Genomic DNA, 26,243 nt, shown 5'->3' with positions numbered 1-26,243 from the left:
GCTCCTAACCCTAACATTAACTGATAAATAAATGTTTCTGAATTATTATATACAGCAGTGAGATCAAAGAGTCAATCTCAAAGCAAGTTAAAACTGATCTCCCCAGCCAAGGTGGCTCACACCAGCAATCTCAGCACTTTGGGAGGCTGAGGCAGGAAGATCACTTGAACCCAGGAGTTTGAGACCAACCTGGGCAACATGGCAAAACCCCATCTCTACCAAAAACTAGCCAGGTATGGTGTCGCGTGCCCACAGTCCAAGCTATCTGGGAGGCTGAAGGAGGAGGATCACCTGAGCCTGCGACACTGAGGCTGCAGTGAGCTGTGATTGTGTCACTGCACTCCAGCCTGGATGAGTTTTTTGGGTTTGTTTTTGTTTTTACTTTTGAGACAGAGTGAGACCACGTGCTACAAGGAGAGTTTTTGGTGAGACTCTGTCTCAAAAACAGTAATAATAATTGATTTCCTTTTCCATTCTTTACAAAGGAAAAAAATAAGCATATTGTTGCTCGCCCCTTAAAGAGTGAGAAATGGCCCACACTAAAAGCAAAAGCATTCCAAAACTGTTTGCTCTGAATAAGAAAAGCGCACAAAGACAACTCTTAAAAGAATCAAGGTCTTTCATATTGGGTTGGGTTTTTTTCTCTTTATAAAAGCTTTCTTGCCTGTAATGCCAGCACTTTGGGAGGCCGAGGCAAATCATCTGAGGTCAGGAGTTCAAGACCAGCCTGACCAACATGGCAAAATCCCATCTCTACTAAAAATACAAAAAATTAGCCAGGCGTGGTGGTGGGCACCTATAATCCCAGCTACTCGGGAGGCTGAGGCAGGAGAATCACTTGAACCCGGGAGGCACAGGTTGCAGTGAGCAGAGATCACACCATTGCACTCTGGCCTAGGTGACAAGAATGATTCTCTGTCTCAAAAAAAAAAAAAAAATTTGCTTTTATTTTGCAAATGAGCAAATTTAATAGTTGCTATAGGTCTTGGGAGATAATGGACAAATAACCACATTTTTTTAGACACTTTTTTCTCAAAAAAAAAAAAAAAAAGTAGCCAGGATGGTCTCGAACTCCTGACCTCATGATCTCCTGCCTTGGCCTCCCAAAGTGCTGGGATTACAGGCGTAAGCCATTGTGCCCAGCCTATCCTGTTTTTAAGAGACTATGTTGCCCAGGCTGGTCTTGAACTCCTGGGCTCAAGTGATCCTCCTGCCTCAGCCTCCCAAAGTGTTGGAATTAAAGGCATGAGCCACTGTGCCCAGCTTATAACCACGTTTTTATTTTCACAATAGTACAGGACACCTTGCTATATTTCTTTTTTTATTATTTATTATTTTTTTAAGATGGAATCTCCACTCTGTCACCCAGGGTGGCATGATCCTGGCTCACTGCAACCTCCGCCTCCCAGGCTCAAGGGATTCTCCAGCCTCAGCCTCCCAAGTAGCTGGGATTACAGGTCTGCACAACCACGCCCAGCTAATCTTTATATTTTTAGTAGAGACAAGGTTTCACCATGTTGACCAGGCTGGTCTCAAACTCCTGGCCTCGAGTGATCCGCCCACCTCAGCCTCCCAAAGTGCTGGGATTACAGGCATAAATCACCGTGCCCAGCCTATTATATATATATATACATACACACACACACACACACACACACACACACACACACACACACACATATATATATATATTTTTTTTTTTTTTACGGGCATGAGTTACCACGCCCAGTCTGTATTTCAAGAGAAGCAGTCTACTAAATTTACTCACAAATCCATAAGACAGTTTCTGTACAACCACCTTAGATGCTGTAAGTGGAAACTAGGAATTGGTTTCATTTGGATTTTTTTATTTTATTTTTTATTTTTTTCCAAGACAGAGTCTCACTCTGTTGCCCAGGCTAGAGTGCAGTGGCTCAATCTCAGCTCACTGCGACCTCTGCCTCCCGGGTTCAAGCGATTCTCCTGCCTCACGAGCAGCTGGGATTACAGGTGCCCGCCACCATCCCCAGCTAATTTTTGCATTTTTAGTAGAGACAGGCTTTTGCCATGTTGGCCAGACTGGTCTTGAACTCCTGACCTCTAGTGATCTACCCGCCTCAGCCTCCCAAAGTGCTGAGATTACAGGTGTGGGCCACCACACCCGACCACATTTGGATTTTAAAACCTAACTTCAGTGTTTGTTATTTTTCACCTGTTTAAGTAAACTTCTATACAGACACACAGCAGTTCTATCAGACCTTCCAAAAGAAAAACCCCATCTTTAACTGTGGAAAATAAAACTGACACACAAAATGGCCTTAAATGTGGCAGGGCACAACTAGACGTGGAAAGCATGAGTTGCTTTTCCGTGCAGAATGTTTAAATCCTCACAAATTCAAAGTTCTAGGCCAGGTGCGATGCCTCACACCTGTAATCTCAGCACTCTGGGAGGCTAAGGCCACCCAGATCACTTGAGGTCAGGAAGAGACCAGCCTGGCCGACATGGTGAAACCCCGTCTCTACTAAAAATACAAAATTAGCCAGGCGTGGTGGCACATGCTTGTCATCCCAGCTACTTGTGAGGCTAAGGCAGGAGAATTGCTTGAACCCGGGAGTCGGAGGCTGTGGTGAGCCGAGAACACACTATTGCACTCCGGCCTGGGTAACAAGAGTGAAACTAACTCTGTCTCAAAAGTAAAATAAAATAAAATAAAAATACAAAAAATTAGCTGGGCATAGGTGGGCGCCTGTAATCCCAGCTACTCAAGAGGCTGAGGCAGGAGAATCGCTTGAACCCAGAAGGTGGAGGTTGCAATGAGCTGAAATTGTGCCACTGCACTCCGGTCCGGGCAACAGAGTAAGACTCCATCTCAAAAAAAAAAAAAAAAAAAAAAAAAGTGGCCTGGTATAGTGGCTCACTCCTGTAATCCCAGCACTTTGGGAGGCTGAGGTAGGTGGACCACCTGAGGTCAGGAGTTCAACCTGGCCAACATGGTGAAACCCTGTCTCTACTAAAAATGCAAACAATTATCCAGGTGTGGTGGCAGGCACCTGTAATCCCAGCTACTCTGGAGGCTGAGGCAGCAGAATCGCTTGAACCCCGCAGGTAGAGGTTGCAGCGAGCCGAGGTCCCACCATTGCACTACAGCCTAGGCAATAAGAGCAAAATTCCGTCTCAAAAAAAAATAAAAACGTTCCCTTCAATAATTGCAAGACACTCTTACTCAAATTCACTTTCTTTCTTTCTTTTTTTCTGACAGAGTCTCACTGTGTCACCAGGCTGGAGTGCAATGGTGCGATCTAGGTTCACTACAACCTCTGCCTCCCTGGTTCAAGCGAATCTACTGCCTCAGTCACCGCATGAACCACTGCGCTGGGCCATTTCAAATTCACTTTCTAAAATGGTGTAAGGAAAGGTTTTAAGACTAGATGTGGTGGCTCACGCCTATAATCCCAGCACTTTGGGAGGCCAAGGCGGGTGGATCACGAGGTCAGGAGATTGAGACCACCCTGGCTAATACAGTGAAACCCTGTCTCTACTAAAAATACAAAAATTTAGCTGGGCATGGTGGTGGGCGCCTGTAGTCCCAGCTACTCCGGAGGCTGAGGCAGGGGAATGGCGTGAACCCGGGAGGCGGAGCGTGCAGTGAGCCGAGATTGCGCCACTGCACTCCAGCCTGGGCGACAGACCAAGACTCAGTCTCAAAAAAAAAAAGAAAAAAAGGTTTTAATTTCCTATGCCAATAAAAGTGTTTCCCCCATTCTGATTGAAATAAAAGGATAAAATTGAGGGGTTGAAGAGATCAGAAAGACACCGGGATTACAGGGAAGAATTGTAACATTTACTGAGTTTTACACAAATAAATTCACTTAATCTTCACAACAACTATATGAAGCAGCTATTCTCCCCAATTTATAGGTAAGAAAACTGAACTCCAGAAAGTTAAGAAATCTGTACCATCTTCCAAAAGAAACCGAACCAAATTTTTTTTTTTGAGAAAGAATCTCAGTCACCCAGGCTGGAGTGCAATCTTGGTGTGATCTTGGCTCACTGCAACCTCCACCTCCCAGGTTCAAGTGATTCTCCTGCCTCAGCCTTCCAAGTAGCTGAGATTACAGATGTGCACCACCATGCCTGGCTAATCTTTTGTATTTTTAATAGAGATGGGGTTTTGCTATGTTGGCTAGGCTAGTCTCGAACTCCTGGCCTCAAGTGATCCACCTGCCTTGGCCTCCCAAAGTGCTGGGATTACAGGTGTGAGTCACTGCACCCAGCCTGATTTCTTGCTCTTAATCTGCATTCCATTAACAGCTAGTTTCCTCGAGAAGCAGGACACACGCCTGTTTTACTCAAGTTCCCCAATGTCTGGGCCAGTACCTCCCTACAGAAGATGCTTCATAAATATCTGCTAAATATAGAAACTAAAAGATAAAGCATTCTTTTGTATACCATTTTCATTCCAAATGGTAACATACCATTGTTCTATACTTTGCTTTTGTAAAGTTATATTTATTTTTATTTATGTATGTACACACACACACACACACACACTTTTTTTCTTTTTTTTTTTAGATGGAACCTCGCTCTGTCACCCAGGCTGGAGTGCAGTGGCGTGATCTTGGCTCACCACAACCTCTGCCTCCCAGGTTCAGGAGATTCTCCTGGCTCAGCCTCCTGAGTAGCTGGGATTACAGGCACGTGTCACCACACCCAGCTAACTTTTGTATTTTTAGCAGAGACAGGGTTTCGCCATGTTGGCCAGACTGGTCTCGAACTCCTGACCTCAAGTGATCTGCCCACCTCAGCCTCCCAAAGTGCTGGGATTACAGGTGTGAGCCACTGCGCCCAGCCTTATACTATTTTGAAGGTAAAAAAAAAAAAAAAAAAAGATAACAGGTTTGTTTCTCCAAAGAAGCTATACGAATGGCCAAAAAGCACATGAAAGGATGTTCAATATTACTAGCCACCAGGTAAATACAAATCAAAATCACGATGAGATACCACACTATGCATTCACTAGGATTACGATAATCAAAAAGACATAGAAATGCTGGTGAGGATTTGGACAAGGTGAACCTCATTGATTGCTGGTGGTACAACCAGTTGGAAAAACAGTATTGCAATGCCTCAAAAGGTAGAGTTCGCATATGACCCAGCAATTCTAAAATACTCTTAGGTATAGGCCCAACATAAAAGCAAGCATATGTCTACACAAAAAATTATACACAAGAGCCAGGCACAGGGGCTCACACCTGTAATACCAGCACTTTGGGAGGCTGAGGCATGTGGATCACAAGGTCAGGAGATTGAGATCACCGGGCTAACACGGTGAAACCCCATCTCTACTAAAAATAGAAAAATTAGCCAGACGTGGTGGCAGGCGCCTGTAGTCCCAGCTACTCAGGAGGCGGAGGCAGGAGAATGGCGTGAACCCAGGAGGCAGAGCTTGCAGTGAGCCAAGATCGTGCCACTGCACTCCAGCCTGGGCAACAGAGCAAGACTCCATCTCAAAAAAAAAAAAAAAAAAAAACCTGTAATCCCAGCACTTTGGGAGGCCGAGACGGGCGGATCACGAGATCAGGAGATCGAGATCATCCTGGCTAACACGGTGAAACCCCGTCTCTACTAAAAAATACAAAAAAATTAGCCGGGAGAGGTGGTGGGCGCCTGTAGTCCCAGCTACTTGGGAGGCTGAGGCAGGAGAATGGCGTGAACCTAGGAGGCGGAGCTTGCAGTGAGCTGAGATCCGGCCACTGCACTCCAGCCTGGGTGACAGAGCGGGACTCCGTCTCAAAAAAAAAAAAAAAAAAAAAAGTGGAAACAATCCAAAGGTTCATCAAGTGATGACAACGCACAAAGTGGTTTTGGGGTGTATCCACACAACAGAATATTACTCAACCATAAAAAGGAATCAAGGGCAGATGCATGCCACAACATGGAGGAACCTTGAAAATGCTATGTTAAGTGAAGGAAGCCAGTCATAATGTATAATTCCCTTTATACGAAATGTACAGAATAAACAAATCTGTAGAGGCGAGAGTAGATTTACCATGTTGCCCAGGCTGGCATCAAACTCCTGGCCTCCTGCCTAGGGCTGGGAAAGTTGGGAGGAATAAGGAGTGACTGCTAATGGATACATGGTTTCCTCTGGGGATGACGAAAATATACTAAAACTTACTTTTCCAACTGGGAGAAAAGGAAAAAAATGAAAATATAATAAAACTCATAATGGTGATGGGTGCATAACTGTGAATATACTAAAAACCACTGAATTGTATACTTTAAGTTGGTAAACTGTATGGCATATGAATTATATCTCAATAAAGCTGTTATTTCTTTAAAAACTGGCATACTTAGCAGTTTTCCTACTTACTATCTACAACCAGTTATTTTCTTCTTCTTTTTTTTTATTTTTTTTAAGAGATAGGGTCTCACTCTGACACCCCAGCTGGAGTGCAATGGCACAATCATGGCTTACTGCAGCCTCAACCTGCTGGGCTCAAGGAACCCTCCCACCTCAGCCTCCTGAGTAGCTGAGACCACAGGTACACACCACTATCGCTAGCTAACTTTTGTTTTTGTAGAGACGGAGTTTTGCCATGTTGCCCTGAGCTCAAACTCCTGAGCTCATGGGATCCACCCTCTTCAGCCTCCCAAAGTGCTGGGATTACAGGAGTGAGCCACTGCACCTGGTCAAAAATTTTTTTATAAGACTGAGGCCAGGCATGGTGGCTCACCCCTGTAATCCCAGCACTTTGGAAGGCTGAGGTGGGCAGATCTCATGAGGTCATGAGTTTGAGACCAGTCTGGCCAACATGGCAAAACCCCGTCTCTACTAAAAATACCAACATTAGACAGGTGTGGTAGCACGCGCTTGTAATCCCAGCTACTCAAGAGGCTGAGGCAGGAGAATCATTTGAACCCGGGACGTGGAGGTTGCAGTGAGTCAAGATCATGTCACTGCACTCCAGCCTGGGTGACAGAGTGAGACTCCGTCTCTTAAAAAAAAAAAAAAAAAAAAAGACTGAAAGGACATACTCTAAAATATGAAAAAGATTCCTCTGGGCAGTAGCATCATGGATAATTTCTTTTTTCTGTGTTTTTGTATCTATGCAAATTTTATAATTTATACAATTAACACATATATTTTAAGAGAACATGTTACTAAAATGTAACGCCCATCTTAAAACTAATATACAAAGAAAAAATAAACCTGAGACCCTAAAAAAAACTTCACTGGAAAATATTTTCTTTTCTTTTTTTTTTTTTTTGAGACGGAGTTTTGCTCTGTCACCCAGGCTGGAGTGCAGTGGACGGATCTCAGCTCACTGCAAGCTCCACCTCCCGGGTTCATGCCATTCTCCTGCCTCAGCCTCCCGAGTAGCTGGGACTACAGGCGCCCGCCACCTCGCCCAGCTAGTTTTTTGTATTTTTTAGTAGAGACGGGGTTTCACCGTGTTAGCCAGGATGGTCTCGATCTCCTGACCTCGTGATCCGCCCGTCTCGGCCTCCCAAAGTGCTGGGATTACAGGCTTGAGCCACCACGCCCGGCCTGGAAAATATTTTCTAAAATCTAAACTTGACTCTAATACTAGATTCTCAAGATGACAACCTAAGCAAGCTACGTATCCCTTTCAACAGAAACTAGTAATACGGTTTCATGTAATAAAGACACCCACTTTTCAGAAACCCAGGAAATAAGTTTTCTTTCACTTAGGCTATAAAAAAATCCCCCTGCTTATAAAGTTTATTTATTCTACAATCTAGAAAGGAAAAGTCTAAATAGGTTCCTTCCTGCTTTAAGGTATTAGAACACAATGTCTTAATAAGTCATTATACGGGGTAGATCAGCTAGAGAGGATGCAAGAGGTCAAAGGACTTGATTAAAAGATTTTCAGGGCCAGGCGCCATGGCTCAAGCCTGTAATCCCAACACTTTCGGAGGCCGAGACAGGCAGATCACGAGGTCAGGAGATCGAGACCGTCCTGGCTAACACGGTGAAACCCCGACTCTACTTAAAAAATACAAAAAAACTAGCCAGGCGAGGTGGCGGGGGCCTGTAGTCACAGCTACTCAGGAGGCTGAGGCAGCAGAATGCGTAAACCTAGGAGGCGGAGCTTGCAGTGAGCTGAGATCCGGCCACTGCACTCCAGCCTGGGCGACAGAGTGAGACTCCATCTCAAAAAAAAAAAAAAAAAAAAGATTTTCAGGAAAACATCCCTAGTGACTCTTATCTTTCCTGAGAAGAGGGGGGAAATATGCCAAATATTTCACTGCAATACTTGAGTAAAAGAAGAGATTTTTAGAATCACGGAAAAAAAATAAAAGACTCATTATATTGCCTTCCCTTTATACATCAAACGCAAATTCTGGATGATTTGCACATCATGAACATCTGGCTCTTCTTCTGGCCCTTAACTTCGGAGAAGATATTATAAATCAAGGACTCAGCAATTTCAAGTGTTAAAAAGGGGCAGAGTTAAACTGGGATCTATCCAAGCCATACTTAGACAGAAGCAAGCAAAGGAGCAAACAAACACCAAACTACTTAATTCAAGTCGGAAGTATTCTAGAGCTTATGCTTATAGAAAACATTAGGGCCGCAAAATGTCTGCCTGTAGTCTCATTAGCATTCTTGCAAAGAGGTAGAGGAGAATACACTTCCCCGGGGTAAGAGACACCAGGGAGGGTTCCCAATAGGGATTCTGTAATAGGACTACTTCCTCTTTTCAAAGATTTTTGAAAACCATACTTTTAAGATTTTGCTGCTGAACCACAATAAACAATTAAAAAGTAGACCCAGCCGGGCGCGGTGGCTCAAGCCTGTAATCCCAGCACTTTGGGAGGCCGAGACGGGCGGATCACGAGGTCAGGAGATCGAGACCATCCTGGCTAACATGGTGAAACCCCGTCTCTACTAAAAAATACAAAAAAACAAACTAGCCGGGCGAGGTGGCGGGCGCCTGTAGTCCCAGCTACTCGGGAGGCTGAGGCAGGAGAATGGCGTAAACCCAGGAGGCGGAGCTTGCAGTGAGCTGAGATCGGGCCACTGCACTCCAGCCTGGGCGGCAGAGCGAGACTCCGTCACAAAAAAAAAAAAAAAAAAAAAAAAAAAAGTAGACCCATCCATGGAGTTAGTGCTAGTGGAATCTGTCCTTCTGGAAGTGGCAGATGGAGATTTACAAAAAAAAAAAAAAAAAAAAAAAAAAGCTCTTTACTAATTGTGGCCAAGATTCCTTGGTACTTGGTGCCAGGGCCAGGATATTACCCCAGATGTCCTAGCCAAATTCAAGGTTGGCTAATTACAGTCTGACAACCTACAAGCAACAAAAAAAAAGGCCTCCCTCTGTTCCCTTGATTGAAACCTGAAGAGGTCGCTCTTCTTTGAAATTATTTTTATTTTTTAATTTAGATTGAATAGTGCACTTTAATATGTGTACTTTGGTTTTTGGGTTTTTTTTTTTTTTGAGACAGGGTCTCACTCTATTGCCCAGCTTGGAGCGCAGTGGTTTGGTTTTTGGGGTTTTTGTTTTTGTTTTGAGACAGGGTCTCACTCTATTGCCCAGCTTGGAGTGCAGTGGTATGAATACAGCTCACTGCAGCCTCCTGGGATCAGATCTTCTGGGTTCAAGAGATCCTCCTGTCTCAGCCTCCCAAGTAGGAGGAACTACAGGCACGTACCGTCACACTCAGCCAATTTTTTTAAGGTTTTGTAGAGACAGGGGTCTCAATGTGTTGCCCAGGCTAGTCTCAAACTCCTGGACTCAAGTGATCCTCCTGCCTTAGTCTCCCAAAGGGCTGGGAGTACAGACATGAGCCACTACACCTGGCCAAAAAACTGTTTCGTTTTTTGGGTTTTTATTTTTTTTGAGATGGAGTTTAGATCTTTTTGCCCAGGCTGGAGTACAATGGCGTGATCTCAGTTCACTGCAACCTTCACCTCCCAGGTTCAAGCAATTCTCCTGCCTCAGCCTCCCAAGTAGGTGGGATTACAGGCGTCCATCACCATGCCTGGCTAATTTTTCATATTTTTAATAGAGACGGGGCTTCACCATGTTGGCCAGGATGGTCTTGATCTCTTGACCTCGTGATCCGCCCACCTCGGCCTCCCAAAGTGCTGGGATTACAGGCATGAGCCACCACGCCTGGCCCAAAATTCTTGTACAGTACCATCGGTCATTAGGGTTTCCCTTAAGAGTGCATTGTAACTCAAATGCCAACTTAAAGCATACGGATTCTTTGAGTTCTGCCTATATGGGAAACACACTATGTATATTAAAAATACTAAAAAATTAGCTAGGCGAGGTGGCATATGCCTATAATCCCAGCGACTCAGGACTCTGGGGGCATGAGAATCATTTGAACCCAGGAAGCGGAGGTTGCAGTGAGCCAAGATCACACCAGTACACTCCAGCCTGGGTGACAGCGAGGCTCTGTCTCAAAAAATAATAATAAATAATTTTTTTAAAAAATATGACGTTGTTAATAGTTTAAAGCCTCCCTAAACAGCTATCTAAAAACTTGTATCTAGGCAAATACTAACAATTGACACTGCTTTCCAATTAAAATTGAAAAGACTTAACTAAAGTTTTCTATTAAACATAGATTTTGGTTGGGCACGGTGGCTCACACCTGTAATCCCAGCACTCTGGAAGGCCAACATGGGTGGATCACCTGAGGTGAGGAGCTCGAGACCAGCCTGGCCAAAATGGTGAAACCATGTCTCTTTTCTTTTTTTTTTTTTTTTTGAGACGGAGTTTCGTTCTTGTTGCCCAGGCTGGAGTGCGATGGCGTGATCTCGGCTCACCGCAACCTCCGCCTCCTGGATTCAAGCGATTCTCCTGCCTCAGCCTCCCTAGTAGCTGGGATTACAGGCATGTGCCACCACGCCTGGCTAATTTTTTTGTATTTTTAGTAGAGATGGGGTTTTTCCATATTGGTCAGGCTGGTCTCAAACTCCCGACCTCAGGTGATCCACCCACCTTGGCCTCCCAAAGTGCTGGGATTACAGGCATGAGCCACCGCGCCCGGCATGAAACCGTGTTTCTACTGAAAAAACCAACAAACATAAAAAACCCACAGATTTTGAACCATAAAACTTTAAAACTAAAAAGGATGGCTTTGCTAAAAAGTGCGCAATTCCAGGAAAAAGCTACATATGCCAATATCAAGTTATCAGGCCTCCCAAAGTTAAGCAAAGATCCTGGGCGGGGCGTGGTGGCTCACGCTTGTAATCCCAGCACTTTGGCAGGCCAAGGCGGCTGGATCATGAGGTCAGGAGTTCAAGACCAGCCTGGCAAAGATGGTGAAACCCTGTCTCTATTAAAAAATACAAAAATTATCTGGGCGTGGTGACAGGCACTTGTAATCCCAGCTACTCAGGAGGCTGAGGCAGAGAATCGCCTGAAGCTGGGAGGCGGAGGTTGCAGTGAGCCAAGATAGTGCTACTGCTTTCCAGCCTGGGTGATGGAGCGAGACGCCGTCTCAAAAAAAAAAAAAAAAAAAAAAAAAAAAAAAGCCAGGCGCGGTGGCTCACGCCTGTAATCCCAGCACTCTGGGGAGCCAAGATGGGCAGATCACGAGGTCAGGAGATTGAGAGCATCCTGGCTAACACAGTGAAACCCCATCTCTACTAAAAATACAAAAAATTGGCCGGGCGCGGTGGCTCAAGCCTGTAATCCCAGCACTTTGGGAGGCCGAGACGGGCGGATCACGAGGTCAGGAGATCGAGACCATCCTGGCTAACACGGTGAAACCCCATCTCTACTAAAAATACAAAAAAAAAAAAAAAAAAAACTAGCCGGGCGAGGTGGCGGGCGCCTGTAGTCCCAGCTACTCGGGAGGCTGAGGCAGGAGAATGGTGGGAACCCGGGAGGCGGAGCTTGCAGTGAGCTGAGATCCGGCCACTGCACTCCAGCCCGAGCCCAGCTACGTGGGAGGCTGAGGCAGGAAAATGGCATGAACCCGGGAGGTGGAGCTAGCAGTGAGCTGAGATCGTGCCACTGCACTCCAGCCTGGGTGACAGAGCAAGACTCCGCCTCATTAAAAAAAAAAAAAAAAGTTTTGAATAGTCCTGAATAGATGGATACAAATAGGAAAGTATACACTCAATAGCACATCTGAACATCAAGTACTGGGCTGGCCTTTGTGTCATTGCCAAGGTATTCTATACATCACTTAAAATAACCTGAACTGGGCTCAATTTCTATTCACTAGCTGTGTGGACTTTTAGGCAAAGTAGGGAAATTCTTTTGAGCCTCATTTTCCCCCATATCTTTATCTTCATCAAAATCATTAATAGGCCGGGCACGGTGGCTCTTGCCTGTAATCCCAGCACTTTGGGAGGCTGAGGCGGGTGAATCACAAGGTTAGGAGATCGAGACCATCCTGGCTAACACGATGAAACCCCATCTCTACTAAAAATACAAAAAAATTAGCCAGGCGTGGTGGCAGGCACCTGTAATCCCAGCTACTCAGGAGGCTGAGGCAGGAGAATGGCGTGAACACGGGAGGTGGAGTTTGCAGTGAGTCGAGATCGTGCCACTGCACTCCAGCCTGGGAGACAGAGCAAGACTCTGTCTCAAAAAAAAAAAAAAAAAAAAAAATCATTAATAAGATGACATAGTCATCACAGTAGTAAAAGCCTACAGTCCTACAGTCCCAGCTACTGGGGAGGCTGAGATGGGAGGATCACTTAAGCTCAGGAATTTGAGTCTATCCTGGGCAATATAACAAGACCCCTTCTCAAAAAATTAATTAATTAAAAATAACATGGTTGCTGGGAGCAGTGGCTCACACCTGTAATGCCAGCACTCTGGGAGGCTGCAGTGGGTAGACCACCTTAGGTCAGGAGTTCAAGACCAGCCTGACAAACACAGTGAAACCCCATCTCTACTAAAAATATAAAACTAGCCAGGTGTGGTGGTATATGCCTGTAATCCCAGCTACTTGGGAGGCTGAGGCAGGAGAATTGCTTGAACCCAGGAGGCAGAGGTTGCAGTAAGCAGAGATCATACCATTGCACTCCAGCCTGGGTGACAAAAGCGAAACTCCATCTCAAAAAATAATTATAACAATAACACGGTGCCCGAGTGCAGTGGATCACACTGGTAATCCCAACACTCTGGGTGGGAGGATCTCTTGAGGCCAAGAGTTCAGAAAAAAAAATTTGCTGGGCAGGGCGGTGGCTCACGCCTGTAATCCCAGCAGTTTGGGAGGCCGAGGCAGGTGGATCACCTGAGCTCAGGAGTTCGAGACCAGTCTGGCCAACATGGTGAAACCCCCTCTCTACTAAAAATACAAAAATTAGCCAGGGCTGGGCGCGGTGGCTCAAGCCTGTAATCCCAGCACTTTGGGAGGCCGAGACGGGCGGATCACGAGGTCAGGAGATCGAGACCATCCTGGCTAACACGGTGAAACCCCGTCTCAACTAAAAAAAAAAAAAATACAAAAAACTAGCCGGGCGAGGTGGCAGGCGCCTGTAGTCCCAGCTACTCGGGAGGCTGAGGCAGGAGAATGGCGTAAACCCGGGAGGCGGAGCTTGCAGTGAGCTGAGATCCGGCCACTGCACTCCAGCCCGGGCGACAGAGCAAGACTCCGTCTCAAAAAAAAAAAAAAAAAAAATTAGCCAGATGTGGTGGCATGCGCCTGTAATCCCAGCTACTTGGGATGCTGAGGCAGGATAATCACTTGAACCTGGGAGGAGGAGGTTGCAGTTAGCTGAGATTGCTCCATCGTACTGTAGTCCTAGCTACTTGGGAGGCTGAGGCAGGAAGATGGCTTGAGCCCAGGAGTCCAAGGCTACAGTGAGTGATAATTGTGCCACTGCACTCCAGCTTGGTGACACAGTAAGACCCTGTCTCTAAAAAATAAAATCAATTTTTAAAAAAGGCATAAAATTATTCGGTTTTTGTTTTTGTTTTGAGATGGAGTCTCACTCTGCCACCCAGGCTGGAGTGCAGTGGCATGATCTCGGCTCACTGCAAGCTCCACTTCCCGGGTTCACACCATTCTCCTGCCTCAGCCTCCCGAGTAGCTGGGACTACAGGCATCCACCACCACACCCGGCTAATTTTTTGTACTTTTAGTAGAGACAGGGTTTCATCGTGTTAGCCAGGATGGTCTCGATCTCCTGACCTCGTGATCCACCCACCTAGGCCTCCCAAAGTGCTGGGATTAAAGGTGTGAGCCACTGCACCTGGGCAAATTATTCTGTGTATTTTTACATATTTCAACAAATACATATTTTAAGGACCACAGCCTAGAAAGTCTTCGATGTCCTCCCTCCTCCTTCCTTCCCCCTAGGATGTTTTCCTCTCTGGGCTTTACATTCCCTCACTTCCTTTCAGTCTCTACTCAAAAGTCACATTCTCAGCTAGGTCTTCTCTTGCTGCCCTATGAAAAATTTCCATTCTTCTAACTCTTATCCCCACTACTTTATACTTTCCCTTCTCTGATTGTTTTTTCTTTGCCATGTGTCACCTAACATACAATAAATTCACTTTTTGTTTCTCGTCTGCCTTCCCTACTTGAAGGGAAGTTCCAAGAGAATAGGAATTTCTTTTATTCACTGTTGTATCACCAGCATCTAGAACAGCACCTGGCACACAGTACATGCTCAATAAATATTTGTTGCATGAATACCAAATAAGATCTAATTACAGCCCACAGATAGGTACATCATAGCCTGACAAGCTGCCTTTAGTGATGCTGTCACAGTTCAAAAATACTGCAAATGAGAACTACAGATTTGCCATAATAAACAACACTGTCTACTCTTCATATCAAAGAAAAACACACTTGACCTTCCATCTCATTTGTACAAGAAGAGGAAAGAAGTTGATTATTTGGATAGTGGGGCTGGGCATAGTGGCTCATGCCTGTAATCCCAGCACTTTGGGAGGCCAAGTTAGGAGGATTGTTTGAGCCTAGGAGTTTAAAATCAGCCTGGGAAATATAGCAATACCTCATCTCTACAGGAAAAAAAATTTTTTTAATTAGCCAGGCATGATAGCACATACCTGTAGTCCTAGTTACTCAGGAGGCTGAAGCGGGAGGACTGCTTGAGCCCAGGAGTTCAAGGCTGTAGTGAACTATGATTATGCCACTGCACTCCAGCCTGGGTGACAGAGCGAGACCCTGTGTCCAAAAAAAAAAAAAAAATACTGCAAAGGAGAACTACAGGCTTGCTATGACTAATCAACATTGACTACTCTTCATATCAGAGAAAAACACATTTGACCTCTCACTTAGAGAAGAAAGAAGTTGCCGGGCGCGGTGGCTCAAGCCTGTAACCCCAGCACTTTGGGAGGCCGAGACGGGCGGATCACGAGGTCAGGAGATCGAGACCATCCTGGCTAACATGGTGAAACCCCGTCTCTACTAAAAATACAAAAAACTAGCCGGGCGACCTGGCGGGCACCTGTAGTCCCAGCTACTCGGGAGGCTGAGGCAGGAGAATGGCGTGAACCCGGGAGGCGGAGCTTGCAGTGAGCTGAGATCCGGCCACTGCACTCCAGCCTGGGCGGCAGAGCGAGACTCCGTCTCAAAAAAAAAAAAAAAAAAAAAAAAAAAGGAGTTGATTATTTGGATAGTGGAAAGTCATACAAAGTGAAAGTCTCAATTTAGTTAACAATATGTAGACAAAATTCTCTTGTAATGTTAACAAATATTAAACCCTCTTCCTGTGACTCTACTATACTACCTTCTGTTTTTTTCCTTTGGTTTGACTGCTATAAAATCAATCCTGACCTTTAGGAACCTTGTATTTTCAATTAACTAAGAAACAGATGGGCGTGGGGGCTCACACCTGTAATGCCAACACTTTGGGAGGCCAAAGCAGGTGGATCACTTGAAGTCAAGAGTTTGAGACCAGCCTGGTCAACATGGTGAAACTCCAGCTCTACTAAAAATACAAACATTAGCCAGGCATGGTGGCAGATTCCTGTTGTCCCAGTTACTTGGGAGGCTGAGGTGGGAGAATCACTTGAACCCAGGAGGCAGAGGTTGCAGTGAGCCAAAATTGCACCACTGCACTCCAGCCTGGGCAACAGAGTGAGACTCTGTCTCAAAAAACAACAACAACAACAACAACAACAAAAACTTAATTAAGAAAAAAAAAAGAAAGAAACATTTGCTGAGCACATGGAACTCCGCAGAATTCTGCAAGGGTCCCATAACATGAAGACCCTGGCCTTGGTATATCTATTCAAGGAAGACCAGAAATCCACCTGTAAGTACGAATGAAGAACACCAGGTGCCCAGTATGTGACAGATTCAAAGGTGCCTACCTTTGTATGGGCCATAAGAGAATCAACTCATCTTTTACCATCCACTGGCTTTCGAATCCCAGCAGACAGCACTTAAAAAGCAAGAATCAGCCGGGCACGGTGGCTCATGCTTGTAATCCCAGCACTTTGGGAGGCTGAGGCTGGCGGATCACTTGAGGTCAGGAGTTTGAGACCAGCCTGGCCAAAATGGTGAAACCCTGACTCTGCTAAAAATACAAAAATTAGCCCAGTGCCATGGTGTGCACCTGTAATCCCAGCTACTCGGGAGGCTGAGGCAGGAGAACTGCTTGAGCCTGGGAAGCAGAGGTTGCAGTGAGCCAAGGTCGCACCACTGCACTCCAGCCTGGGCGACAGAGCAAGATTTTGTCTCAAAAATAAAAAAAAATAAAAAAAAAAGAGGCCGGGCACGGTGGCTCAAGCCTGTAATCCCAGCACTTTGGGAGGCCGAGGCAGGCAGATCACCAGGTCAGGAGATCGAGACCATCCTGGCTAATATGGTGAAACCCCGTCTCTACTGAAAAAAAAAAATATATACAAAAAACTAGCCGGGCGAGGTGGCAGGCACCTGTAGTCCCAGCTACTCGGGAGGCTGAGGCAGGAGAATGGCGTGAACCCGCGAGGCGGAGCTTGCAGTGAGCTGAGATCCGGCCACTGCACTCCAGCCCGGGCCACAGAGCAAGACTCGGTCTCAAAAAAAAAAAAAAAAAAAGGCCGGGCGCGGTGGCTCAAGCCTGTAATCCCAGCACTTTGGGAGGCCGAGACGGGCGGATCACGAGGTCAGGAGTTCGAGACCATCCTGGCTAACATGGTGAAACCCCGTCTCTACTAAAAAAATACAAAAAACTAGCCGGGCGAGGTGGTGGCGCCTGTAGTCCCAGCTACTCGGGAGGCTGAGGCAGGAGAATGGCGTGAACCCGGGAGGCGGAGCTTGCAGTGAGCTGAGATCCGGCCACTGCACTCCAGCCTGGGCGACAGAGCGAGACTCCGTCTCAAAAAAAAAAAAAAAAAAAAAAAAAAAAAAAAAAAAAAAAAAAGAATAGGCTAGGCGCGGTGGTTCACGCCTGTAATCCCAGCACTTTGGGAGGCCGAGGTGGGCGGATCATGAGGTCAGGAGATTGAGACCATCCTGGCTAACAGGATGAAACCCTGTCTCTACTAAAAATGCAAAAAATTAGCCAGGCATGGTAGCAGGTGCCTGTAGTCCCAGCTACTAGAGAGGCTGAGGCAGGAAAACCGTGTGAACCCGGGAGGCGGAGCTTGCAGTGAGCCAACATTGCACCACTGCACTCCAGCCTGGGCGACAGAGCAAGACACTATCTCAGAAAAAAAAGAATCAAACATGACTGAGTTAGTTCACGCCCCTTATGAGTCACATGGGATGTGACAGACTGAATTTTAGCCACTAGGTAAAAAAAAAATTTTTAAGATAAGGACATCAGGCCAGGCGCAGTGGCTCACACCTATAATCCCAGCACTTTGGGAGGCTGAGGCAGGTGGATCACCTGAAGTCAGGTGAGATCAGCCTGGCCAACATGGTGAAACTCCATCTCCACTACAAAAATACAAAAAATTAGCCGGGCATAGTGGCAGCTACTCAGGAGGCTGAGGCAGGAGAATCACCTGAACCCAGAAGACAGAGGTTGCAGTGAGCCGAGATCGCACCATTGCACTCCAGCCTAGGCAACAAGAGTGAAACTCCATGTCAAAAAAAAAAAAAAGGACATCAGATTCTAAACTCCTCAATAGGACAGAAACCAGATTAGCTTATGTCATGCTCAAGCGCAAGCTGTGAAGCTCAAACAATGATTGAAAAAGTAGGGAAGGGCAAAATCTTGATCTTCAGGCAAAATACCTACCCAGGGTCCCACCCAGTTTCGGTTTTCCCCTTTGAATTAGGTCTAGTGGGAAGATGTACTTAACTGCTTTCTCTGAACCTGAAAAATTGGGCACAAGCCTTTGGCCAATTACCCACTTCAACTTTGCTTTAATGAAGACCAGCCTTGGGGCCAGGTGCGATAGTTCACACTTGTAATCCTAGCACTTCGGAAGCCCAAAGCCGGTGGATCACGTGAGCCCAGGAGTTCAAGACCAGCCTGGGTAATGTGGTGAAACCTCATCTCTACCGCAGATACAAAAATTAGCTGGGCGTGGTGGTGCGTGCCTGTAATCCTAGTTACTCAGGAGTCTCAGGCACAAGAATCACTTGAACCTGGGAGGCGGGGATTGCAGTAAACTGAGATCGGGCCACTGCACTCAGCCTGGGGCAACAGATTGAGGCTCCCTCTCATTGACTGATTGACTGATTGGTTGATGGACAGACAGACTAGCCTTGCATTTTGCCATAGGTTCCCTATACTAATCAAATAACTAAGCACCTGAAGTCAGAATACCTGAGTTCACACGCTGGTTAAAGGTATTCTGACTTCAGGTGCTTAGTTATTTCATTAGTATAGGGTCATACACCACCACTTAGCTATATGACCCTGGTCAAATTACTTGACCTTTCTCTCTATCACCCTCCCGCCAAATGCACATGACGACAGCACGCTCACTGGGTTGGGGTTGATTAAATGAAATAAAACACATAAAAGACTTTCCCAGGGCCTGGCCACAAGATGCCTTCAATAAATGTTCATTGTTATAATTTACAGAGAAAAAAAGGCTACAAGTCTGAGAAGCGACATACCTAGGGATACTTGCTAAAGGTTATCATTAAATCTAAAAATCAAATAAACACATTCCTGACTCTGGGATACTCTCCTGATTCGTGGATACCATCGGTAACAGTAGTGATAAAAATCAAATAATAAGAACAGCCAGAATCATAACCCTAATGACAGCGGTGGCCACAGTACTTAATACTTACAAAGCTGCTAGGGGCCACCGTCCTAAAAGAGGAAGAAGGCCAGGCTGCTGAATCACACACACACACACACACACACACACACACACACAATTACAGAATCTTCTCCACCCTCTTTTTTAAAAAACAGTTCACTAGCGCCCAAGTTTTGCTAAAAGCAGGTATCTAAACCGGTGACGGACAACGTGTAATTTCTTCATACCAAAGAGGTGGGGCTGTGTAGGGAGGAGGGGGTGGCGCTCGGCTCCTGCCAGATGGAAAAGCCACATGAAGTGGACAAACAGCAAGATTCAGGATTCACTCCCGAATCAAAATCCGATTTTTGAAAGGCAGGACTTTCCAATTCGGGCAATCGCTAGGTTCTGCTTGTAAAATAACCTCTGAACAAGTGTCATCTGCCTTCCGCGCCAATCCCCTGCCGCGGCAGAAGGTTCGGGTTACCGGACAGCGGTGTGATTTCAGAAACCCGAGAGCGATCTGGCCACCTCCAGCCTTCCCCGGTCTCCGAGAATCACAGCCCCACTTGGGAGCGAAACAAAAGCCGGGGCAGCAGGGGAAGCCGGTCCAGGGTGCCCTCCATGCCGGCTAGCGGGCGCCGGGCACCCAGGGCCTGAGGAATGCTCAGGTGACGGGCGCGGCGCCCGGGGCAACAGGTCCCGCCCGGCTTTGGCCTCCCTGGGGTCCAGCCGACCCCACATCCGCCCCGGGGCCCAGGGGAGAGAGCGGGGCGCCTGGGAGAGAGCGGCGCCTGGGGCGGCGCAGGGGCAAGGAGTCCAAGCTCCATCTTGAGGCGGGCGGAGGAAGCGAAGGCCCGGCTCGGCGCTGCCAGGGCCGCCACTTTTCCAGCTCCGGAGGGGCCCCCCAGGGACCCACGGCCTCAGGCGCCGGCCACCCGAGACTCCCGCGGTCCCCTTCCGGACGGCTCCGGCGCGCAAGGCTCGGCCCCGCTCCCGGACGCCGGGCTTCGACCCCCGACCCGACCCTGGGCGGGCCCCGCGGGCTGGAAAGCGGGCAGGGGAGGGGGGGTGCCGGGAAGGGGAGAGGGCCCGCGCCGCTTCCTGCTCACCTCGTCGGACGCCGCGGGTCGCCGCCACCTGCCTCACTGCAGCAGCAGCAGCAGCCGCCGCCGCCGCCGCCTCCCGCCTCCCGGCTCGTCGGCTCGGGGCGGGGGAGAGCGTGACGCGCCGCCGCCGCGGGGCCGGGCGGGCGCGCGCCGCCAGGAGAAGACGCCGCGCGGCTCCTCCCCGCGCTCCGCCGCCGCGCCCGTCTGGCCGGCCCGGCCCCCCGAGTCCGCACCGGCCCTGCAGCCCGCGCCCGGCCCCGCGCCGCCCCTCCGCCTCTTTGTCTGCGCCCACCGCGCCCCGGGAGGACCCTGGACCCAGCGCGCCCGCCGGTCCGCCCCCGTAACCTCCCGAGCCCCGACTTGGGGAGCAAGGTGCGAGGGAAAACCCAGAGGCCTGCTCGGAGGGGCTTCTCGTCATTTCTGCAAAGTGTTCCCAGAATTTGCAAGTCACACCCGACAGCCCGATTCAGCCTCAACCTCAGCCTGCTCTTTGGGGCTGATTCATTTGTTTGCCCTCCCCTTCCCGCCAGACAAGGGTGAGAAATCTTTTGAAACAGGCTGCAAGGCGCTTCCGACAGCAGGTTAAGTTGGGGATTGGGAAGGATCATCTCTGCCCTCGCCTGCCTCCAGGGAAAGACCCTGGATGAGGCGTCGCTGGGAAAAATGCTGAAAGGAGCTGTAGAGCAGGTTAAGCTTGGGAAGAACCATCTCTGCTCCCCACTTCCCTCCGGGAAAGACCGCGGGTTAAAAATCCTTTGAAACAAGCCCAGGGTTTGCTCCGTTCGTTTGAGAAAAGCCCCTTTTATTCGCCCTGGCTGCTTGGACGGAAGCCCTGGTTAGTGTCCCATCCTCCCTCCCCCCCCCTGGGATTTCCTTTAAAAGCTTTTGAAGGGGACCGGAGGGAAGGCTGCAACAGTCTGCTCGGGGCTGGGGTAGCAGAGGGCGGCCAGCATTTCACTCCCATGGACCATGGCAACCCCAGAAGCCTTACATCTCCAGGGAAGAATTTGCAGCTGTCGGGGAAGCCCAGGATTTTGTGGTGGGTAAGGGGGCAGGGGCTTCCTCCTCCTTGCCAGTAGAAGAGAATAATCGGAGGGTGACCCCTCTAACTGACCTTTATTCAAAGCACCGTGCTTCCTGGACGAGCAGGGAGAGGGAACTGCTCTGGAAATGCACGAAGTTCTGAACAAAGTTAATTTGTCTCCTGGCCCCTCCTCTCCATTCATGTCTGAAATCCTTACAAATGCTGTTACCTAATTCAACATTGCCCTAATTTACAGGCTGCAAGGTCAGGTGGTGGTGATACTCCTGAAATCCCATATCCATATTCGTAATCTGAAAGGCGCGCCTCACCCCCTAATCTAAACAGTCTTCGGCTGTAATCAGCAAGTTGTGGAATCATAGATGTCATAGAATGAGCCACAGACCACTTCTAATGGGGGAGCTCAGCTAGGAGCACTTACGGGCTTGTCTTCTCTACTCATTAGGCTGAGCCTGTCTTTATTAAAAATATCGTTTTGGGGCTGGGTGTGGTGGCTCACGCCTGTAATCCCAGCACTTTGAGAGGCCCAGGTGGGTGGATCACCTGCAGTCAGGGGTTCAAGACCAGCCTGGCCAACATGGTGAAACCCTGTCTCTAACAAAAAATACAAAAATTAGCTGGGCGTGATGGTGTATGCCTGTAGTCCCAGCTACTCGGAAGGCTGAGGCACGAGAATTGCTTGAACCCGGGAAGTGGAGGTTGCAGTGACCAGAGTTCAAGCCACTGCACTCCAGCCTGGGCGCTGGAGGGAGACTGTCTCAAAAAAAAAAAATACATATATATATATATCTATCTCATTTTGTTCATCATGGAGTCTTGGCATTAATTTTTATTTTTAAAAAAAAATCATATCGGCTGGGCACGGTGGTTCCCGCCTGTAATCCCAGCACTTTGGGAGGCTGAGGTGGGCAGATCACGAGGTCAGGAGCTCGAGACCAGCCTGGCCAATATGGTGAAACCCTGTCTCTATTAAAAATACAAAAATGGGCCGGGCGCGGTGGCTCAAGCCTGTAATCCCAGCGCTTTGGGAGGCCGAGACGGGCGGACCACGAGGTCAGAAGATCGAGACCATCCTGGCTAACATGGTGAAACCCCGTCTCTACTAAAAAATACAAAAAACTAGCCGGGTGAGGTGGCGGGCGCCTGTAGTCCCAGCTACTCGGGAGGCTGAGGCAGGAGAATGGCGTAAACCCGGGAGGCGGAGCTTGCAGTGAGCTGAGATCCGGCCACTGCACTCCAGCCCGGGCGACAGAGCGAGACTCCGTCTCAAAAAAAAAAAAAAAAAAAAAAAAATACAAAAATGAGCCAGGCGTGGTGGTGCATGCCTGTAATCCCAGCTACTTAAGAGGCTGAGGCAGAAAAATTGCTTGAATCCAGGAGGCAGAGGTTGCAATGAACGGAGATCGCACCACGGCACTCCAGCCTGGGGGACAGAGGGAGACTCCGTCTCAAAAAAATAAATAATAAATAGCATATCACAAGATTATTTACCTTCACTGCCTCCTTCAATTGTGTGAGCAAGGCCTGGTCTCAGCCCTACTACCAGGGCATTGACAAGGCTCAGACCCCAGGTGGCCACTGTTAGGACTCAAAGGTCCTCCTTCAATATTCACATTCTGTTTTTAGATCTAGCCACTATGCGGTTTTTTTTTTTTTTTTTTTTTTTTGAGAAAGAGTCTTGCTCTGGTGCCCAGTCTAGAGTGCAGTGGAACCATCTCGGCTCACTGCAGCCTCTGCATTGTGAGTTCAAGCTATTCTCCTGCCTCAGCCTTCCAAGTAGCTGGGACTACAGGCACATACTACCACACCCAGCTAATTTTTTGTATTTTGAGTAGAGAGGGGGTTTCTCTGTGTTAGCCAAGATGGTCTCAATCTCCTGACCTCGTGATCCGCTTGCCTCCGCCTCCGAAAGTGCTGGGATTACAGGCATGATGAGTCACCATGCCCGGCCACCACTGTGCTTTCTTAAATGCATGTCTTCTGTAAATATGAGAACAGCTCAATTGATGAGACATTGGAAGGTGGAAGGGATGTTGCAGAAGTAGAATGCAAAATAAGAGCTCTCAAGTCTTCATTTTACAAAGTGGGGAGGTGGGTAAATGCCTAGGGTTTTGTTTTTTGCTTTTTTCCCAAAAATAAAGGTTTAATGATATCATTAATGTAACCAATAGGGATAATTAAAAATAGTGGCAGGATTGTGTGGAAGGGAGAGGTAGTCGTGCCTTAGTCATAACAGAAAGTCAATAGATAACACCTACAGTTGATAAATAACACAAGTATATTTTTATGTGTTTTTGTTTTTGTTTTCTTGAGATAAGGTCTCATTCCTGTCGCCCAGGCTGGAGCACAGTGGTGCAACTATGTCTCCCTGCAGCCTCAACTTCCTGGGATCAGGTGATCCTCCCACCTCAGCCTCCTAAGTAGCTGGGACTACAGGCATTTACAGCCATGCCCAGCTAATTGTTTGTATTTTTAGTAGAGATGGAGTTTTACCATGTTGCCCAGGATGGTCTCAAACTCCTGGGCTCAGCCAACCTGTCTCCCTCAGCCTCCCAAAGTGCTGAGATTACAGGCGTGAGCCACCGCGTCTGGCCCACAAGAATATTTTTAGAGGGATGGAAGTTAACACCAGAAGAACTAAAAGCAAAAATTTAATAGTCTCTGGGGAACAGGGCTAAGACTAAGGAGGAGTGAGGTAGAAGAACTGAGAACTGTTGCTTTTCTTTTCTTTTGTTCTTTTGTTTTTGTTGTAATTGTTGTTGTTGTTTTTGAGACGTGGTCTTGCTCTGTTGCCCAGGCTAGAGTGCAGTGGTGCAATCATAGCTCATTACAACCTGGAACTCCTGGGCTGGAGCGATCCTCCTACCTCGGCCTCCAGACTGGCTTGGACTACAGGCATGTGCCACCATGCCCAGCTATTTTTTTTTTTTAATTTTTAGTAGAGCCAGAGTCTGTCTATACTGCCCAGGTCTCAAACTCCTGGGCTCAAGCAGTCCTCCCGTCTCGGCCTCCCAAAGTGCTGGGATTATTGGCACAAGCCACTATGCCCAGACTGCTTTTAATTATAAACCTGAGGGCGGGCGCGGTGGCTCAAGCCTGTAATCCCAGCACTTTGGGAGGCCGAGACGGGCGGATCACGAGGCCAGGAGATAGAGACCATCCTGGCTAACACAGTGAAACCCCGTCTCTACTAAAAAATACAAAAAACTAGCCGGGCGAGGTGGCGGGCGCCTGTAGTCCCAGCTACTCGGGAGGCTGAGGCAGGAGAATGGCGTGAACCCGGGAGGCGGAGTTTGCAGTGAGCGGAGATCCGGCCACTGCACTCCAGCCCGGGCGACAGAGCGAGACTCCGTCTCAAAAAAAAAAAAAAAAAAAAAAAAAAAAAAAAAAAAAATTATAAACCTGAATGTGTTTTATTTATTTATTTATTTTTTGAGACGGGGTCTCGCTGTGTCGCCCAGGCTGGAGTGCAGTGGCGCGATCTCGGCTCACTGCAAGCTCCGCCTCCCGGGTTCCCGCCATTCTCCCGCCTCAGCCTCCGAGTAGCTGGGACTACAGGCGCCCGCCACCGCGCCCGGCTAGTTTTTTGTATTTTTAGTAGAGACGGGGTTTCACCATGTTAGCCAGGAGGGTCTCGATCTCCTGACCTCGTGATCCACCCGCCTGGGCCTCCCAAAGTGCTGGGATTACAGGCTTGAGCCACCGCGCCCGGCCGTATTTTATTTTTTAAAACCATGTACAAGGCCAGGAGCAGTGGCTCACACCTGTAATCCCAGCAATTTGAGAAGCCAAGGCAGGAGGATTGCTTGAGTTGAGGAGTTGGAGACCCACCTGGGCAACATAGCAAGACCCCATCTCTACCAAAAAATATATTAAAAATTGGGCAGGCACAGTGGCTCATGCCTGTAATCCCAGCACTTTGGGAGGCTGAGGCAGGTGGATTGCCTGAACTCAGGAGTTTGAGACCAGCCTGGCCAACAGGGGGAAACCCAGTCTCTACTAAAAATACAAAAATTAGCTAGCTGTGGTGGTGTGCACCTGTGGTCCCAGCTACTTGGGAGGCTGAGGCAGGATAATCACTTGAACCTAGGAGGCAGAGGTTGCAGTGAACTTGTGCCACTGCACTCCTGCCTGGGCGATAGAGTGAGACTCCGTCTCAATAAATAAATAAATAAACTGGGTGTGGTGGAGACTGAGGCAGGATAATCACTTGAACCTAGGAGGCAGCGGTTGCAGTGAACTTGCGCCACTGCACTCCAGCCTGGGTGACAGAGCGAGAACTCCATCTCAAAAAAAAAAAAAGAAATTCAAACCACTATTTTTTTACTGTATTGTCCTTGAATGGTGATAGGAACTATTAGTCCATGAGAGATTTAAAATCTTTCTAAACTGTAATGAATTAATGTAGACATCTTTATAGTAATTTTTTCAGGATTTTGGGATTGTAGCTATTTTGTTGCCTTCATTTTGCTTGCCTTAATTTTATGTAATAAACACCTATTGTTCTTTAAAAAAAAAAAAAAAGACAAAATACAGAGAAAAAAGTCTCTAGTTGTTTGGAATATAGGGGTCTTACACCACATCCTTTTAAAAACTAATCTACTATGGACCCTGTATTATTCAAGGGATGCAGATACAGCAAGAAATAAGAGTGAATAATCCCTGCTGTCGCTGGGCGCAGTGGCTCACGCCTGTAATCCCAGCACTTTGGGAGGCCAAGGCGGGTGGATCACCTGAGGTCAAGAGTTCGAGACCAGACTGACCAACATGATGAAACCCCCGTCTCTACTAAAAATACAAAAATTAGGCCAGGCACAGTGGCTCAAACCTGTAATCCCAGCACTTTGGGAGGCCGAGACGGGTGGATCACAAGGTCAGGAGATCGAGACCATCCTGACTAACATGGTGAAACCCCATCTCTACTAAAAAATACAAAAAAACTAGCCAGACGAGGTGGCGGGCGCCTGTAGTCCCAGCTACTCGGGAGGCTGAGGCAGGAGAATGGC

The 26,243-nt window shown here is 47.8% G+C and overlaps 1 protein-coding gene across 8 annotated transcripts in view; it reads right to left on the bottom strand.

Annotated features, from left to right (window-relative positions):
* CLIP1 (CAP-Gly domain containing linker protein 1) overlaps positions 1 to 20,346 on the bottom strand; it is a 156,839-nt gene extending 136,493 nt beyond the window's left edge. For 7 of the 8 annotated variants that reach the window (XM_030938878.1, XM_030938879.1, XM_030938885.1 and 4 more), the window contains exon 1: positions 20,199 to 20,331. The gene's annotated coding sequence lies outside the window, so the exon portion shown is untranslated. Of the gene's footprint in view, positions 1 to 20,198 lie in introns of all 8 variants that reach the window. The other variant, XM_030938887.1, reaches the window with a different exon arrangement.
* Between the last annotated feature and the right edge of the window lie 5,897 nt (positions 20,347 to 26,243).

This window comes from Rhinopithecus roxellana, chromosome 10 (assembly GCF_007565055.1).
Source record: "Rhinopithecus roxellana isolate Shanxi Qingling chromosome 10, ASM756505v1, whole genome shotgun sequence".
Taxonomy (NCBI): Eukaryota; Metazoa; Chordata; class Mammalia; order Primates; family Cercopithecidae; genus Rhinopithecus; species Rhinopithecus roxellana.
Note: the sequence above shows the minus strand (reverse complement) of the source record. Positions and strands in the feature narration are given on the sequence as shown.